This window comes from Electrophorus electricus, chromosome 13 (genome assembly GCF_041902795.1).
Source record: "Electrophorus electricus isolate QZ-2024a chromosome 13, ASM4190279v1, whole genome shotgun sequence".
NCBI lineage: Eukaryota > Metazoa > Chordata > Actinopteri > Gymnotiformes > Gymnotidae > Electrophorus > Electrophorus electricus.
Genome location: NC_137509.1, coordinates 21,799,456 through 21,818,241, shown reverse-complemented (window position 1 = coordinate 21,818,241; position 18,786 = coordinate 21,799,456). Strand labels below are relative to the sequence as shown.

The 18,786-nt window shown below is 36.0% G+C and overlaps 15 pseudogenes; all 15 read right to left on the bottom strand.

The window, feature by feature from the left end:
- Positions 1–703: 703 nt before the first annotated feature.
- On the bottom strand, positions 704–822 carry LOC145649777 (5S ribosomal RNA; annotated as a pseudogene).
- Positions 823–1,614: 792 nt separating this feature from the next.
- On the bottom strand, positions 1,615–1,733 carry LOC145644392 (5S ribosomal RNA; annotated as a pseudogene).
- Positions 1,734–2,523: 790 nt separating this feature from the next.
- LOC145645143 (5S ribosomal RNA) lies at positions 2,524–2,642 on the bottom strand (annotated as a pseudogene).
- Positions 2,643–3,652: 1,010 nt separating this feature from the next.
- Positions 3,653–3,771, bottom strand: LOC145645378 (5S ribosomal RNA; annotated as a pseudogene).
- Positions 3,772–5,254: 1,483 nt separating this feature from the next.
- On the bottom strand, positions 5,255–5,373 carry LOC145645398 (5S ribosomal RNA; annotated as a pseudogene).
- A 791-nt stretch (positions 5,374–6,164) lies between these two features.
- Positions 6,165–6,283, bottom strand: LOC145644391 (5S ribosomal RNA; annotated as a pseudogene).
- Positions 6,284–7,074: 791 nt separating this feature from the next.
- On the bottom strand, positions 7,075–7,193 carry LOC145645959 (5S ribosomal RNA; annotated as a pseudogene).
- A 1,009-nt stretch (positions 7,194–8,202) lies between these two features.
- Positions 8,203–8,321, bottom strand: LOC145645397 (5S ribosomal RNA; annotated as a pseudogene).
- Positions 8,322–9,330: 1,009 nt separating this feature from the next.
- Positions 9,331–9,449, bottom strand: LOC145645396 (5S ribosomal RNA; annotated as a pseudogene).
- Positions 9,450–10,458: 1,009 nt separating this feature from the next.
- LOC145644390 (5S ribosomal RNA) lies at positions 10,459–10,577 on the bottom strand (annotated as a pseudogene).
- A 790-nt stretch (positions 10,578–11,367) lies between these two features.
- LOC145645394 (5S ribosomal RNA) lies at positions 11,368–11,486 on the bottom strand (annotated as a pseudogene).
- A 791-nt stretch (positions 11,487–12,277) lies between these two features.
- Positions 12,278–12,396, bottom strand: LOC145644389 (5S ribosomal RNA; annotated as a pseudogene).
- A 1,699-nt stretch (positions 12,397–14,095) lies between these two features.
- LOC145645520 (5S ribosomal RNA) lies at positions 14,096–14,214 on the bottom strand (annotated as a pseudogene).
- Positions 14,215–15,915: 1,701 nt separating this feature from the next.
- Positions 15,916–16,034, bottom strand: LOC145645519 (5S ribosomal RNA; annotated as a pseudogene).
- A 1,260-nt stretch (positions 16,035–17,294) lies between these two features.
- Positions 17,295–17,413, bottom strand: LOC145645518 (5S ribosomal RNA; annotated as a pseudogene).
- Positions 17,414–18,786: the final 1,373 nt, after the last annotated feature.

The following is an 18,786-nucleotide window of genomic DNA, read 5'->3' as shown; positions in this document are numbered from 1 at the left end:
TGTAGAATGTTATCTTGAAAGTAAATTAAATGATGCAATAAAAGCTTACAACATCTGGTATACGGAGGCACTAACAGACAGTTTTTTTATTAATCACTGCACTTCACATTCAAGCATGTCAGTTGGAGAGTAAATTAAAGTGATGCAATAAAAACTTACAGCATCTGCTATTCCTAGGTGCTAGCAGATAGTTTGATTTAATCATTCACTGCACTTCAAATTTGAACATGATAGCTTGAACATAAATTAAAGGGATGCAATAAAATCTTACAGCACCTGCTATTCCCTGTTACTAAAAGATTTCTATTTAATCTGTACACTTCACATACAAGCATGTCAGTTGCAGATTAAATTAAAGTGATGCAACAAAAACTTACAGCATCTGCTATTCCCAGGTGCTAACAGATAGTTTTTTTTAATTAATCACTGCACTTCACATCCTAGCATGTCATCTTAAAAGTAAATTAAAGTGATGCAAGAGAAGCTTACAGCATCTCGTAGTCCAAGCTGCTAACAGATAGTTTTTTGATGAATCACTGCACTTCACATTCAGGCATGTGAGTTGGAGAGTAAATGAAAGTGATGCAAAAAAAACTTACAGCATCTGCTATTCCCATGTGCTAACAGATAGTTTTTTTTATTAATCACTGCACTTCACATTTGAGCATGTCAGCTTGAAAATAAATTAAAGTGATGCAAGAAAAGCTTACAGCACCTGGTATTCCTAGGTAGGGTCCCACCTCAGTACTATCCAGGCCCAAACTTACTTAGCTTCTAAGGTCAGATGAGATTGGGCGTTCTCAAGCTGGTGTGGCCGTAAGCCTTAAAGACTTCCTCAAATTGCCTAATCATAGCAAATATGATCAAAGACCAATCTAACAATTTTTTTTATTAATCCCTGCACTTGACATTCTAGAATGTTATCTTGAAAGTAAATTAAATGATGCAATAAAATCTTACAACATCTGGTATACGGAGGCACTAACAGACAGTTTTTTTATTAATCACTGCACTTCACATTCAAGCAGGGCAGTTGGAGAGTAAATTAAAGTGATGCAATAAAAACTTACAGCATCTGCTATTCCCAGGTGCTAGCAGATAGTTTGATTTAATTATTCACTGCACTTCAAATTTGAACATGATAGCTTGAACATAAATTAAAGGGATGCAATAAAATCTTACAGCACCTGCTATTCCCTGGTACTAAAAGATTTCTATTTAATCTGTACACTTCACATACAAGCATGTCAGTTGCAGATTAAATTAAAGTGATGCAACAAAAGCTTACAGCATCTGCTATTCCCAGATGCTAACAGACAGTTTTTTTTAATTAATCACTGCACTTCACATCCTAGCATGTCATCTTAAAAGTAAATTAAAGTGATGCAAGAGAAGCTTACAGCATCTCGTAGTCCAAGCTGCTAACAGATAGTTTTTTGATGAATCACTGCACTTCACATTCAGGCATGTGAGTTGGAGAGTAAATGAAAGTGATGCAAAAAAAACTTACAGCATCTGCTATTCCCATGTGCTAACAGAGAGTTTTTTTTATTAATCACTGCACTTCACATTTGAGCATGTCAGCTTGAAAGTAAATTAGAGTGATGCAAGAAAAGCTTACAGCACCTGGTATTCCTAGGTAGGGTCCCACCTCAGTACTATCCAGGCCCAAAGTTGTTCAGCTTCCAAGGTCAGATGAGATTGGACGTTCTCAAGCTGGTGTGGCCGTAAGCCTTAAACACTTACTCAAATTGCCTAATCATAGCAAATATGATCAAAGACCAATCTGACAATTTTTTTTATTAATCCCTGCACTTGACATTCTAGAAAGTTATCTTGAAAGTAAATTAAATGATGCAATAAAAGCTTACAACATGTGGTATACGGAGGCACTAACAGACAGTTTTTTTATTAATCACTGCACTTCACATTCAAGCATGTCAGTTGGAGAGTAAATTAAAGTGATGCAATAAAAACTTAAAGCGTCTGCTATTCCCAGGTGCTAGCAGATAGTTTGATTTAATTATTCACTGCACTTCAAATTTGAACATGAAGCTTGAACATAAATTAAAGGGATGCAATAAAATCTTACAGCACCTGCTATTCCCTGGTACTAAAAGATTTCTATTTAATCTGTACACTTCACATACAAGCATGTCAGATGCAGATTAAATTAAAGTGATGCAACAAAAACTTACAGCATCTGCTATTCCCAGGTGCTAACAGACAGTTTTTTTTAATTAATCACTGCACTTCACATCCTAGCATGTCATCTTAAAAGTAAATTAAAGTGATGCAAGAGAAGCTTACAGCATCTCGTAGTCCAAGCTGCTAACAGATAGTTTTTGATGAATCACTGCACTTCACATTCAGGCATGTGAGTTGGAGAGTAAATGAAAGTGATGCAAAAAAAACTTACAGCATCTGCTATTCCCATGTGCTAACAGAGAGTTTTTTTCCTTAATCACTGCACTTCACATTTGAGCATGTCAGCTTGAAAGTAAATTAAAGTGATGCAAGAAAAGCTTACAGCACCTGGTATTCCTAGGTAGGGTCCCACCTCAGTACTATCCAGGCCCAAAGTGGTTCAGCTTCCAAGGTCAGATGAGATTGGGGGTTCTCAAGCTGGTGTGGCCATAAGCCTTAAACACTTACTCAAATTGCCTAATCATAGCAAATATGATCAAAGACCAATCTGACAATTTTTTTTTATTAATCCCTGCACTTGACATTGTAGAATGTTATCTTGAAAGTAAATTAAATGATGCAATAAAAGCTTACAACATCTGGTATACGGAGGCACTAACAGACAGTTTTTTTTTAATCACTGCACTTCACATTCAAGCATATCAGTTGGAGAGTAAATTAAAGTGATGCAATAAAAACTTACAGCATCTGCTATTCCCAGGTGCTAGCAGATAGTTTGATTTAATTATTCACTGCACTTCAAATTTGAACATGATAGCTTGAACATAAATTAAAGGGATGCAATAAAATCTTACAGCACCTGCTATTCCCTGGTACTAAAAGATTTCTATATAATCTGTACACTTCACATACAAGCATGTCAGTTGCAGATTAAATTAAAGTGATGCAACAAAAACTTACAGCATCTGCTATTCCCAGGTGCTAGCAGATAGTTTGATTTAATTATTCACTGCACTTCAAATTTGAACATGATAGCTTGAACATAAATTAAAGGGATGTAATAAAATCTTACAGCACCTGCTATTCCCTGGTACTAAAAGATTTCTATGTAATCTGTACACTTCACATACAAGCATGTCAGTTGCAGATTAAATTAAAGTGATGCAACAAAAACTTACAGCATCTGCTATTCCCAGGTGCTAACAGATAGTTTTTTTTAATTAATCACTGCACTTCACATCCTAGCATGTCATCTTAAAAGTAAATTAAAGTGATGCAAGAGAAGCTTACAGCATCTCGTAGTCCAAGCTGCTAACAGATAGTTTTTTGATGAATCACTGCACTTCACATTCAGGCATGTGAGTTGGAGAGTAAATGAAAGTGATGCAAAAAAAACTTACAGCATCTGCTATTCCCATGTGCTAACAGATAGTTTTTTTTATTAATCACTGCACTTCACATTTGAGCATGTCAGCTTGAAAGTAAATTAAAGTGATGCAAGAAAAGCTTACAGCACCTGGTATTCCTAGGTAGGGTCCCACCTCAGTACTATCCAGGCCCAAAGTTGTTCAGCTTCCAAGGTCAGATGAGATTGGACGTTCTCAAGCTGGTGTGCCCGTAAGCCTTAAACACTTACTCTAAATGCCTAATCATAGCAAATATGATCAAAGACCAATCTGACAATTTTTTTTATTAATCCCTGCACTTGACATTCTAGAATGTTATCTTGAAAGTAAATTAAATGATGCAATAAAAGCTTACAACATCTGGTATACGGAGGCACTAACAGACAGTTTTTTTTTAATCACTGCACTTCACATTCAAGCATGTCAGTTGGAGAGTAAATTAAAGTGATGCAATAAAAACTTACAGCATCTGCTATTCCCAGGTGCTAGCAGATAGTTTTTTTTAATTAATCACTGCACTTCACATCCTAGCATGTCATCTTAAAAGTAAATTAAAGTGATGCAAGAGAAGCTTACAGCATCTCGTAGTCCAAGCTGCTAACAGATAGTTTTTTTGATGAATCACTGCACTTCACATTCAGGCATGTGAGTTGGAGAGTAAATGAAAGTGATGCAAAAAAAACTTACAGCATCTGCTATTCCCATGTGCTAACAGAGAGTTTTTTTTATTAATCACTGCACTTCACATTTGAGCATGTCAGCTTGAAAGTAAATTAAAGTGATGCAAGAAAAGGTTACAGCACCTGGTATTCCTAGGTAGGGTCCCACCTCAGTACTATCCAGGCCCAACGTTGTTCAATTTCCAAGGTCAGATGAGATTGGACGTTCTCAAGCTGGTGTGGCCGTAAGCCTTAAACACTTACTCTAATTGCCTAATCATAGCAAATATGATCAAAGACCAATCTGACAATTTTTTTTATTAATCCCTGCACTTGACATTCTAGAATGTTATCTTGAAAGTAAATTAAATGATGCAATAAAAGCTTACAACATCTGGTATTCGGAGGCACTAACAGACAGTTTTTTTTTAATCACTGCACTTCACATTCAAGCATGTCAGTTGGAGAGTAAATTAAAGTGATGCAATAAAAACTTACAGCATCTGCTATTCCCAGGTGCTAGCAGATAGTTTGATTTAATTATTCACTGCACTTCAAATTTGAACATGAAGCTTGAACATAAATTAAAGGGATGCAATAAAATCTTACAGCACCTGCTATTCCCTGGTACTAAAAGATTTCTATTTAATCTGTACACTTCACATACAAGCATGTCAGTTGCAGATTAAATTAAAGTGATGCAACAAAAACTTACAGCATCTGCTATTCCCAGGTGCTAACAGATAGTTTTTTTTAATTAATCACTGCACTTCACATCCTAGCATGTCATCTTAAAAGTAAATTAAAGTGATGCAAGAGAAGCTTACAGCATCTCGTAGTCCAAGCTGCTAACAGATAGTTTTTTGATGAATCACTGCACTTCACATTCAGGCATGTGAGTTGGAGAGTAAATGAAAGTGATGCAAAAAAAACTTACAGCATCTGCTATTCCCATGTGCTAACAGAGAGTTTTTTTTATTAATCACTGCACTTCACATTTGAGCATGTCAGCTTGAAAGTAAATTAAAGTGATGCAAGAAAAGGTTACAGCACCTGGTATTCCTAGGTAGGGTCCCACCTCAGTACTATCCAGGCCCAAAGTTGTTCAGCTTCCAAGGTCAGATGAGATTGGACGTTCTCAAGCTGGTGTGGCCGTAAGCCTTAAACACTTACTCTAATTGCCTAATCATAGCAAATATGATCAAAGACCAATTTGACAATTTTTTTTATTAATTCCTGCACTTGACATTCTAGAATGTTATCTTGAAAGTAAATTAAATGATGCAATAAAAGCTTACAACATCTGGTATTCGGAGGCACTAACAGACAGTTTTTTTTTAATCACTGCACTTCACATTCAAGCATGTCAGTTGGAGAGTAAATTAAAGTGATGCAATAAAAACTTACAGCATCTGCTATTCCCAGGTGCTAGCAGATAGTTTGATTTAATTATTCACTGCACTTCAAATTTGAACATCATAGCTTGAACATAAATTAAAGGGATGCAATAAAATCTTACAGCACCTGCTATTCCCTGGTACTAAAAGATTTCTATTTAATCTGTACACTTCAAATACAAGCATGTCAGTTGCAGATTAAATTAAAGTGATGCAACAAAAACTTACAGCATCTGCAATTCCCAGGTGCTAACAGATAGTTTTTTTTAATTAATCACTGCACTTCACATCCTAGCATGTCATCTTAAAAGTAAATTAAAGTGATGCAAGAGAAGCTTACAGCATCTCGTAGTCCAAGCTGCTAACAGATAGTTTTTTGATTAATCACTGCACTTCACATTCAGGCATGTGAGTTGGAGAGTAAATGAAAGTGATGCAAAAAAAACTTACAACATCTGCTATTCCCATGTGCTAACAGAGAGTTTTTTTTATTAATCACTGCACTTCACATTTGAGCATGTCAGCTTGAAAGTAAATTAAAGTGATGCAAGAAAAGCTTACAGCACCTGGTATTCCTAGGTAGGGTCCCACCTCAGTACTATCCAGGCCCAAAGTTGTTCAGCTTCCAAGGTCAGATGAGATTGGACGTTCTCAAGCTGGTGTGGCCGTAAGCCTTAAACACTTACTCTAATTGCCTAATCATAGCAAATATGATCAAAGACCAATCTGACAATTTTTTTTATTAATCCCTGCACTTGACATTCTAGAATGTTATCTTGAAAGTAAATTAAATGATGCAATAAAAGCTTACAACATCTGGTATTCGGAGGCACTAACAGACAGTTTTTTTTTAATCACTGCACTTCACATTCAAGCATGTCAGTTGGAGAGTAAATTAAAGTGATGCAATAAAAACTTACAGCATCTGCTATTCCCAGGTGCTAGCAGATAGTTTGATTTAATTATTCACTGCACTTCAAATTTGAACATGATAGCTTGAACATAAATTAAAGGGATGCAATAAAATCTTACAGCACCTGCTATTCCCTGGTACTAAAAGATTTCTATTTAATCTGTACACTTCACATACAAGCATGTCAGTTGCAGATTAAATTAAAGTGATGCAACAAAAACTTACAGCATCTGCTATTCCCAGGTGCTAACAGATAGTTTTTTTTAATTAATCACTGCACTTCACATCCTAGCATGTCATCTTAAAAGTAAATTAAAGTGATGCAAGAGAAGCTTACAGCATCTCGTAGTCCAAGCTGCTAACAGATAGTTTTTTGATGAATCACTGCACTTCACATTCAGGCATGTGAGTTGGAGAGTAAATGAAAGTGATGCAAAAAAAACTTACAACATCTGCTATTCCCATGTGCTAACAGAGAGTTTTTTTTATTAATCACTGCACTTCACATTTGAGCATGTCAGCTTGAAAGTAAATTAAAGTGATGCAAGTAAAGGTTACAGCACCTGGTATTCCTAGGTAGGGTCCCACCTCAGTACTATCCAGGCCCAAAGTTGTTCAGCTTCCAAGGTCAGATGAGATTAGACGTTCTCAAGCTGGTGTGGCCGTAAGCCTTAAACACTTACTCTAATTGCCTAATCATAGCAAATATGATCAAAGACCAATCTGACAATTTTTTTTATTAATCCCTGCACTTGACATTCTAGAATGTTATCTTGAAAGTAAATTAAATGATGCAATAAAAGCTTACAACATCTGGTATTCGGAGGCACTAACAGACAGTTTTTTTTTAATCACTGCACTTCACATTCAAGCATGTCAGTTGGAGAGTAAATTAAAGTGATGCAATAAAAACTTACAGCATCTGCTATTCCCAGGTGCTAGCAGATAGTTTGATTTAATTATTCACTGCACTTTAAATTTGAACATGATAGCTTGAACATAAATTAAAGGGATGCAATAAAATCTTACAGCACCTGCTATTCCCTGGTACTAAAAGATTTCTATTTAATCTGTACACTTCACATACAAGCATGTCAGTTGCAGATTAAATTAAAGTGATGCAACAAAAACTTACAGCATCTGCTATTCCCAGGTGCTAGCAGATAGTTTGATTTAATTATTCACTGCACTTCAAATTTGAACATGATAGCTTGAACATAAATTAAAGGGATGTAATAAAATCTTACAGCACCTGCTATTCCCTGGTACTAAAAGATTTCTATGTAATCTGTACACTTCACATACAAGCATGTCAGTTGCAGATTAAATTAAAGTGATGCAACAAAAACTTACAGTATCTGCTATTCCCAGGTGCTAACAGATAGTTTTTTTTAATTAATCACTGCACTTCACATCCCAGCATGTCATCTTAAAAGTAAATTAAAGTGATGCAAGAGAAGCTTACAGCATCTCGTAGTCCAAGCTGCTAACAGATAGTTTTTTGATTAATCACTGCACTTCACATTCAGGCATGTGAGTTGGAGAGTAAATGAAAGTGATGCAAAAAAAACTTACAGCATCTGCTATTCCCATGTGCTAACAGAGAGTTTTTTTTATTAATCACTGCACTTCACATTTGAGCATGTCAGCTTGAAAGTAAATTAATGTGATGCAAGAAAAGGTTACAGCACCTGGTATTCCTAGGTAGGGTCCCACCTCAGTACTATCCAGGCCCAAAGTTGTTCAGCTTCCAAGGTCAGATGAGATTGGACGTTCTCAAGCTGGTGTGGCCGTAAGCCTTAAACACTTACTCTAATTGCCTAATCATAGCAAATATGATCAAAGACCAATCTGACAATTTTTTTTATTAATCCCTGCACTTGACATTCTAGAATGTTATCTTGAAAGTAAATTAAATGATGCAATAAAAGCTTACAACATCTGGTATTCGGAGGCACTAACAGACAGTTTTTTTTTAATCACTGCACTTCACATTCAAGCATGTCAGTTGGAGAGTAAATTAAAGTGATGCAATAAAAACTTACAGCATCTGCTATTCCCAGGTGCTAGCAGATAGTTTGATTTAATTATTCACTGCACTTCAAATTTGAACATGATAGCTTGAACATAAATTAAAGGGATGCAATAAAATCTTACAGCACCTGCTATTCCCTGGTACTAAAAGATTTCTATTTAATCTGTACACTTCACATACAAGCATGTCAGTTGCAGATTAAATTAAAGTGATGCAACAAAAACTTACAGCATCTGCTATTCCCAGGTGCTAGCAGATAGTTTGATTTAATTATTCACTGCACTTCAAATTTGAACATGATAGCTTGAACATAAATTAAAGGGATGTAATAAAATCTTACAGCACCTGCTATTCCCTGGTACTAAAAGATTTCTATGTAATCTGTACACTTCACATACAAGCATGTCAGTTGCAGATTAAATTAAAGTGATGCAACAAAAACTTACAGTATCTGCTATTCCCAGGTGCTAACAGATAGTTTTTTTTAATTAATCACTGCACTTCACATCCCAGCATGTCATCTTAAAAGTAAATTAAAGTGATGCAAGAGAAGCTTACAGCATCTCGTAGTCCAAGCTGCTAACAGATAGTTTTTTGATTAATCACTGCACTTCACATTCAGGCATGTGAGTTGGAGAGTAAATGAAAGTGATGCAAAAAAAACTTACAGCATCTGCTATTCCCATGTGCTAACAGAGAGTTTTTTTTATTAATCACTGCACTTCACATTTGAGCATGTCAGCTTGAAAGTAAATTAATGTGATGCAAGAAAAGGTTACAGCACCTGGTATTCCTAGGTAGGGTCCCACCTCAGTACTATCCAGGCCCAAAGTTGTTCAGCTTCCAAGGTCAGATGAGATTGGACGTTCTCAAGCTGGTGTGGCCGTAAGCCTTAAACACTTACTCTAATTGCCTAATCATAGCAAATATGATCAAAGACCAATCTGACAATTTTTTTTATTAATCCCTGCACTTGACATTCTAGAATGTTATCTTGAAAGTAAATTAAATGATGCAATAAAAGCTTACAACATCTGGTATTCGGAGGCACTAACAGACAGTTTTTTTTTAATCACTGCACTTCACATTCAAGCATGTCAGTTGGAGAGTAAATTAAAGTGATGCAATAAAAACTTACAGCATCTGCTATTCCCAGGTGCTAGCAGATAGTTTGATTTAATTATTCACTGCACTTCAAATTTGAACATGATAGCTTGAACATAAATTAAAGGGATGCAATAAAATCTTACAGCACCTGCTATTCCCTGGTACTAAAAGATTTCTATTTAATCTGTACACTTCACATACAAGCATGTCAGTTGCAGATTAAATTAAAGTGATGCAACAAAAACTTACAGCATCTGCTATTCCCAGGTGCTAGCAGATAGTTTGATTTAATTATTCACTGCACTTCAAATTTGAACATGATAGCTTGAACATAAATTAAAGGGATGTAATAAAATCTTACAGCACCTGCTATTCCCTGGTACTAAAAGATTTCTATGTAATCTGTACACTTCACATACAAGCATGTCAGTTGCAGATTAAATTAAAGTGATGCAACAAAAACTTACAGCATCTGCTATTCCCAGGTGCTAACAGATAGTTTTTTTTAATTAATCACTGCACTTCACATCCTAGCATGTCATCTTAAAAGTAAATTAAAGTGATGCAAGAGAAGCTTACAGCATCTCGTAGTCCAAGCTGCTAACAGATAGTTTTTTGATGAATCACTGCACTTCACATTCAGGCATGTGAGTTGGAGAGTAAATGAAAGTGATGCAAAAAAAACTTACAGCATCTGCTATTCCCATGTGCTAACAGATAGTTTTTTTTATTAATCACTGCACTTCACATTTGAGCATGTCAGCTTGAAAGTAAATTAAAGTGATGCAAGAAAAGCTTACAGCACCTGGTATTCCTAGGTAGGGTCCCACCTCAGTACTATCCAGGCCCAAAGTTGTTCAGCTTCCAAGGTCAGATGAGATTGGACGTTCTCAAGCTGGTGTGGCCGTAAGCCTTAAACACTTACTCTAAATGCCTAATCATAGCAAATATGATCAAAGACCAATCTGACAATTTTTTTTATTAATCCCTGCACTTGACATTCTAGAATGTTATCTTGAAAGTAAATTAAATGATGCAATAAAAGCTTACAACATCTGGTATACGGAGGCACTAACAGACAGTTTTTTTTTAATCACTGCACTTCACATTCAAGCATGTCAGTTGGAGAGTAAATTAAAGTGATGCAATAAAAACTTACAGCATCTGCTATTCCCAGGTGCTAGCAGATAGTTTGATTTAATTATTCACTGCACTTCAAATTTGAACATGAAGCTTGAACATAAATTAAAGGGATGCAATAAAATCTTACAGCACCTGCTATTCCCTGGTACTAAAAGATTTCTATTTAATCTGTACACTTCACATACAAGCATGTCAGTTGCAGATTAAATTAAAGTGATGCAACAAAAACTTACAGCATCTGCTATTCCCAGGTGCTAACAGATAGTTTTTTTTAATTAATCACTGCACTTCACATCCTAGCATGTCATCTTAAAAGTAAATTAAAGTGATGCAAGAGAAGCTTACAGGATCTCGTAGTCCAAGCTGCTAACAGATAGTTTTTTGATGAATCACTGCACTTCACATTCAGGCATGTGAGTTGGAGAGTAAATGAAAGTGATGCAAAAAAAACTTACAGCATCTGCTATTCCCATGTGCTAACAGAGAGTTTTTTTTATTAATCACTGCACTTCACATTTGAGCATGTCAGCTTGAAAGTAAATTAAAGTGATGCAAGAAAAGGTTACAGCACCTGGTATTCCTAGGTAGGGTCCCACCTCAGTACTATCCAGGCCCAAAGTTGTTCAGCTTCCAAGGTCAGATGAGATTGGACGTTCTCAAGCTGGTGTGGCCGTAAGCCTTAAACACTTACTCTAATTGCCTAATCATAGCAAATATGATCAAAGACCAATCTGACAATTTTTTTTATTAATTCCTGCACTTGACATTCTAGAATGTTATCTTGAAAGTAAATTAAATGATGCAATAAAAGCTTACAACATCTGGTATTCGGAGGCACTAACAGACAGTTTTTTTTTAATCACTGCACTTCACATTCAAGCATGTCAGTTGGAGAGTAAATTAAAGTGATGCAATAAAAACTTACAGCATCTGCTATTCCCAGGTGCTAGCAGATAGTTTGATTTAATTATTCACTGCACTTCAAATTTGAACATGATAGCTTGAACATAAATTAAAGGGATGCAATAAAATCTTACAGCACCTGCTATTCCCTGGTACTAAAAGATTTCTATTTAATCTGTACACTTCACATACAAGCATGTCAGTTGCAGATTAAATTAAAGTGATGCAACAAAAACTTACAGCATCTGCTATTCCCAGGTGCTAACAGATAGTTTTTTTTAATTAATCACTGCACTTCACATCCTAGCATGTCATCTTAAAAGTAAATTAAAGTGATGCAAGAGAAGCTTACAGCATCTCGTAGTCCAAGCTGCTAACAGATAGTTTTTTGATGAATCACTGCACTTCACATTCAGGCATGTGAGTTGGAGAGTAAATGAAAGTGATGCAAAAAAAACTTACAGCATCTGCTATTCCCATGTGCTAACAGAGAGTTTTTTTTATTAATCACTGCACTTCACATTTGAGCATGTCAGCTTGAAAGTAAATTAAAGTGATGCAAGAAAAGCTTACAGCACCTGGTATTCCTAGGTAGGGTCCCACCTCAGTACTATCCAGGCCCAAAGTTGTTCAGCTTCCAAGGTCAGATGAGATTGGACGTTCTCAAGCTGGTGTGGCCGTAAGCCTTAAACACTTACTCTAATTGCCTAATCATAGCAAATATGATCAAAGACCAATCTGACAATTTTTTTTATTAATCCCTGCACTTGACATTCTAGAATGTTATCTTGAAAGTAAATTAAATGATGCAATAAAAGCTTACAACATCTGGTATTCGGAGGCAATAACAGACAGTTTTTTTTTAATCACTGCACTTCACATTCAAGCATGTCAGTTGGAGAGTAAATTAAAGTGATGCAATAAAAACTTACAGCATCTGCTATTCCCAGGTGCTAGCAGATAGTTTGTTTAATTATTCACTGCACTTCAAATTTGAACATGATAGCTTGAACATAAATTAAAGGGATGCAATAAAATCTTACAGCACCTGCTATTCCCTGGTACTAAAAGATTTCTATTTAATCTGTACACTTCACATACAAGCATGTCAGTTGCAGATTAAATTAAAGTGATGCAACAAAAACTTACAGCATCTGCTATTCCCAGGTGCTAACAGATAGTTTTTTTTAATTAATCACTGCACTTCACATCCTAGCATGTCATCTTAAAAGTAAATTAAAGTGATGCAAGAGAAGCTTACAGCATCTCGTAGTCCAAGCTGCTAACAGATAGTTTTTTGATGAATCACTGCACTTCACATTCAGGCATGTGAGTTGGAGAGTAAATGAAAGTGATGCAAAAAAAACTTACAGCATCTGCTATTCCCATGTGCTAACAGAGAGTTTTTTTTATTAATCACTGCACTTCACATTTGAGCATGTCAGCTTGAAAGTAAATTAAAGTGATGCAAGAGAAGGTTACAGCACCTGGTATTCCTAGGTAGGGTCCAACCTCAGTACTATCCAGGCCCAACGTTGTTCAGTTTCCAAGGTCAGATGAGAATGGACGTTCTCAAGCTGGTGTGGCCGTAAGCCTTAAACACTTACTCTAATTGCCTAATCATAGCAAATATGATCAAAGACCAATCTGACAATTTTTTTTTATTAATCCCTGCACTTGACATTCTAGAATGTTATCTTGAAAGTAAATTAAATGATGCAATAAAAGCTTACAACATCTGGTATACGGAGGCACTAACAGACAGTTTTTTTTTAATCACTGCACTTCACATTCAAGCATGTCAGTTGGAGAGTAAATTAAAGTGATGCAAAAAAAACTTACAGCATCTGCTATTCCCAGGTGCTAGCAGATAGTTTGATTTAATTATTCACTGCACTTCAAATTTGAACATGAAGCTTGAACATAAATTAAAGGGATGCAATAAAATCTTACAGCACCTGCTATTCCCTGGTACTAAAAGATTTCTATTTAATCTGTACACTTCACATACAAGCATGTCAGTTGCAGATTAAATTAAAGTGATGCAACAAAAACTTACAGCATCTGCTATTCCCAGGTGCTAACAGATAGTTTTTTTTAATTAATCACTCACTTCACATCCTAGCATGTCATCTTAAAAGTAAATTAAAGTGATGCAAGAGAAGCTTACAGCATCTCGTAGTCCAAGCTGCTAACAGATAGTTTTTTGATGAATCACTGCACTTCACATTCAGGCATGTGAGTTGGAGAGTAAATGAAAGTGATGCAAAAAAAACTTACAGCATCTGCTATTCCCAGGTGCTAACAGATAGTTTTTTTTATTAATCACTGCACTTCACATTTGAGCATGTCAGCTTGAAAGTAAATTAAAGTGATGCAAGAAAAGCTTACAGCACCTGGTATTCCTAGGTAGGGTCCCACCTCAGTACTATCCAGGCCCAAAGTTGTTCAGCTTCCAAGGTCAGATGAGATTCGACGTTCTCAAGCTGGTGTGGCCGTAAGCCTTAAACACTTACTCAAATTGCCTAATCATAGCAAATATGATCAAAGACCAATCTGACAATTTTTTTTAGTAATCCCTGCACTTGACATTCTAGAAAGTTATCTTGAAAGTAAATTAAATGATGCAATAAAAGCTTATAACATCTGGTATACGGAGGCACTAACAGACAGTTTTTTTATTAATCACTGCACTTCACATTCAAGCATGTCAGTTGGAGAGTAAATTAAAGTGATGCAATAAAAACTTACAGCGTCTGCTATTCCCAGGTGCTAGCAGATAGTTTGATTTAATTATTCACTGCACTTCAAATTTGAACATGATAGCTTGAACATAAATTAAAGGGATGCAATAAAATCTTACAGCACCTGCTATTCCCTGGTACTAAAAGATTTCTATTTAATCTGTACACTTCACATACAAGCATGTCAGTTGCAGATTAAATTAAAGTGATGCAACAAAAACTTACAGCATCTGCTATTCCCAGGTGCTAACAGATAGTTTTTTTTAATTAATCACTGCACTTCACATCCTAGCATGTCATCTTAAAAGTAAATTAAAGTGATGCAAGAGAAGCTTACAGCATCTCGTAGTCCAAGCTGCTAACAGATAGTTTTTTGATGAATCACTGCACTTCACATTCAGGCATGTGAGTTGGAGAGTAAATGAAAGTGATGCAAAAAAAACTTACAGCATCTGCTATTCCCATGTGCTAACAGAGAGTTTTTTTTATTAATCACTGCACTTCACATTTGAGCATGTCAGCTTGAAAGTAAATTAAAGTGATGCAAGAGAAGGTTACAGCACCTGGTATTCCTAGGTAGGGTCCAACCTCAGTACTATCCAGGCCCAACGTTGTTCAGTTTCCAAGGTCAGATGAGAATGGACGTTCTCAAGCTGGTGTGGCCGTAAGCCTTAAACACTTACTCTAATTGCCTAATCATAGCAAATATGATCAAAGACCAATCTGACAATTTTTTTTTATTAATCCCTGCACTTGACATTCTAGAATGTTATCTTGAAAGTAAATTAAATGATGCAATAAAAGCTTACAACATCTGGTATACGGAGGCACTAACAGACAGTTTTTTTTTAATCACTGCACTTCACATTCAAGCATGTCAGTTGGAGAGTAAATTAAAGTGATGCAAAAAAAACTTACAGCATCTGCTATTCCCAGGTGCTAGCAGATAGTTTGATTTAATTATTCACTGCACTTCAAATTTGAACATGAAGCTTGAACATAAATTAAAGGGATGCAATAAAATCTTACAGCACCTGCTATTCCCTGGTACTAAAAGATTTCTATTTAATCTGTACACTTCACATACAAGCATGTCAGTTGCAGATTAAATTAAAGTGATGCAACAAAAACTTACAGCATCTGCTATTCCCAGGTGCTAACAGATAGTTTTTTTTAATTAATCACTCACTTCACATCCTAGCATGTCATCTTAAAAGTAAATTAAAGTGATGCAAGAGAAGCTTACAGCATCTCGTAGTCCAAGCTGCTAACAGATAGTTTTTTGATGAATCACTGCACTTCACATTCAGGCATGTGAGTTGGAGAGTAAATGAAAGTGATGCAAAAAAAACTTACAGCATCTGCTATTCCCAGGTGCTAACAGATAGTTTTTTTTATTAATCACTGCACTTCACATTTGAGCATGTCAGCTTGAAAGTAAATTAAAGTGATGCAAGAAAAGCTTACAGCACCTGGTATTCCTAGGTAGGGTCCCACCTCAGTACTATCCAGGCCCAAAGTTGTTCAGCTTCCAAGGTCAGATGAGATTCGACGTTCTCAAGCTGGTGTGGCCGTAAGCCTTAAACACTTACTCAAATTGCCTAATCATAGCAAATATGATCAAAGACCAATCTGACAATTTTTTTTGGTAATCCCTGCACTTGACATTCTAGAAAGTTATCTTGAAAGTAAATTAAATGATGCAATAAAAGCTTACAACATCTGGTATACGGAGGCACTAACAGACAGTTTTTTTTTAATCACTGCACTTCACATTCAAGCATGTCAGTTGGAGAGTAAATTAAAGTGATGCAATAAAAACTTACAGCATCTGCTATTCCCAGGTGCTAACAGATAGTTTTTTTTAATTAATCACTGCACTTCACATCCTAGCATGTCATCTTAAAAGTAAATTAAAGTGATGCAAGAGAAGGTTACAGCACCTGGTATTCCTAGGTAGGGTCCCACCTCAGTACTATCCAGGCCCAACGTTGTTCAGTTTCCAAGGTCAGATGAGATTGGACGTTCTCAAGCTGGTGTGGCCGTAAGCCTTAAACACTTACTCAAATTGCCTAATCATAGCAAATATGATCAAAGACCAATCTGACAATTTTTTTTATTAATCCCTGCACTTGACATTCTAGAATGTTATCTTGAAAGTAAATTAAATGATGCAATAAAATCTTACAACATCTGGTATTCGGAGGCACTAACAGACAGTTTTTTTTTAATCACTGCACTTCACATTCAAGCATGTCAGTTGGAGAGTAAATTAAAGTGATGCAATAAAAACTTACAGCATCTGCTATTCCCAGGTGCTAGCAGATAGTTTGATTTAATTATTCACTGCACTTCAAATTTGAACATGAAGCTTGAACATAAATTAAAGGGATGCAATAAAATCTTACAGCACCTGCTATTCCCTGGTACTAAAAGATTTCTATTTAATCTGTACACTTCACATACAAGCATGTCAGTTGCAGATTAAATTAAAGTGATGCAACAAAAACTTACAGCATCTGCTATTCCCAGGTGCTAACAGATAGTTTTTTTTAATTAATCACTCACTTCACATCCTAGCATGTCATCTTAAAAGTAAATTAAAGTGATGCAAGAGAAGCTTACAGCATCTCGTAGTCCAAGCTGCTAACAGATAGTTTTTTGATGAATCACTGCACTTCACATTCAGGCATGTGAGTTGGAGAGTAAATGAAAGTGATGCAAAAAAAACTTACAGCATCTGCTATTCCCAGGTGCTAACAGATAGTTTTTTTTATTAATCACTGCACTTCACATTTGAGCATGTCAGCTTGAAAGTAAATTAAAGTGATGCAAGAAAAGCTTACAGCACCTGGTATTCCTAGGTAGGGTCCCACCTCAGTACTATCCAGGCCCAAAGTTGTTCAGCTTCCAAGGTCAGATGAGATTCGACGTTCTCAAGCTGGTGTGGCCGTAAGCCTTAAACACTTACTCAAATTGCCTAATCATAGCAAATATGATCAAAGACCAATCTGACAATTTTTTTTAGTAATCCCTGCACTTGACATTCTAGAAAGTTATCTTGAAAGTAAATTAAATGATGCAATAAAAGCTTATAACATCTGGTATACGGAGGCACTAACAGACAGTTTTTTTATTAATCACTGCACTTCACATTCAAGCATGTCAGTTGGAGAGTAAATTAAAGTGATGCAATAAAAACTTACAGCGTCTGCTATTCCCAGGTGCTAGCAGATAGTTTGATTTAATTATTCACTGCACTTCAAATTTGAACATGATAGCTTGAACATAAATTAAAGGGATGCAATAAAATCTTACAGCACCTGCTATTCCCTGGTACTAAAAGATTTCTATTTAATCTGTACACTTCACATACAAGCATGTCAGTTGCAGATTAAATTAAAGTGATGCAACAAAAACTTACAGCATCTGCTATTCCCAGGTGCTAACAGATAGTTTTTTTTAATTAATCACTGCACTTCACATCCTAGCATGTCATCTTAAAAGTAAATTAAAGTGATGCAAGAGAAGCTTACAGCATCTTGTAGTCCAAGCTGCTAACAGATAGTTTTTTGATGAATCACTGCACTTCACATTCAGGCATGTGAGTTGGAGAGTAAATGAAAGTGATGCAAAAAAAACTTACAGCATCTGCTATTCCCATGTGCTAACAGAGAGTTTTTTTTATTAATCACTGCACTTCACATTTGAGCATGTCAGCTTGAAAGTAAATTAAAGTGATGCAAGAGAAGGTTACAGCACCTGGTATTCCTAGGTAGGGTCCAACCTCAGTACTATCCAGGCCCAACGTTGTTCAGTTTCCAAGGTCAGATGAGAATGGACGTTCTCAAGCTGGTGTGGCCGTAAGCCTTAAACACTTACTCTAATTGCCTAATCATAGCAAATATGATCAAAGACCAATCTGACAATTTTTTTTTATTAATCCCTGCACTTGACATTCTAGAATGTTATCTTGAAAGTAAATTAAATGATGCAATAAAAGCTTACAACATCTGGTATACGGAGGCACTAACAGACAGTTTTTTTTTAATCACTGCACTTCACATTCAAGCATGTCAGTTGGAGAGTAAATTAAAGTGATGCAAAAAAAACTTACAGCATCTGCTATTCCCAGGTGCTAGCAGATAGTTTGATTTAATTATTCACTGCACTTCAAATTTGAACATGAAGCTTGAACATAAATTAAAGGGATGCAATAAAATCTTACAGCACCTGCTATTCCCTGGTACTAAAAGATTTCTATTTAATCTGTACACTTCACATACAAGCATGTCAGTTGCAGATTAAATTAAAGTGATGCAACAAAAACT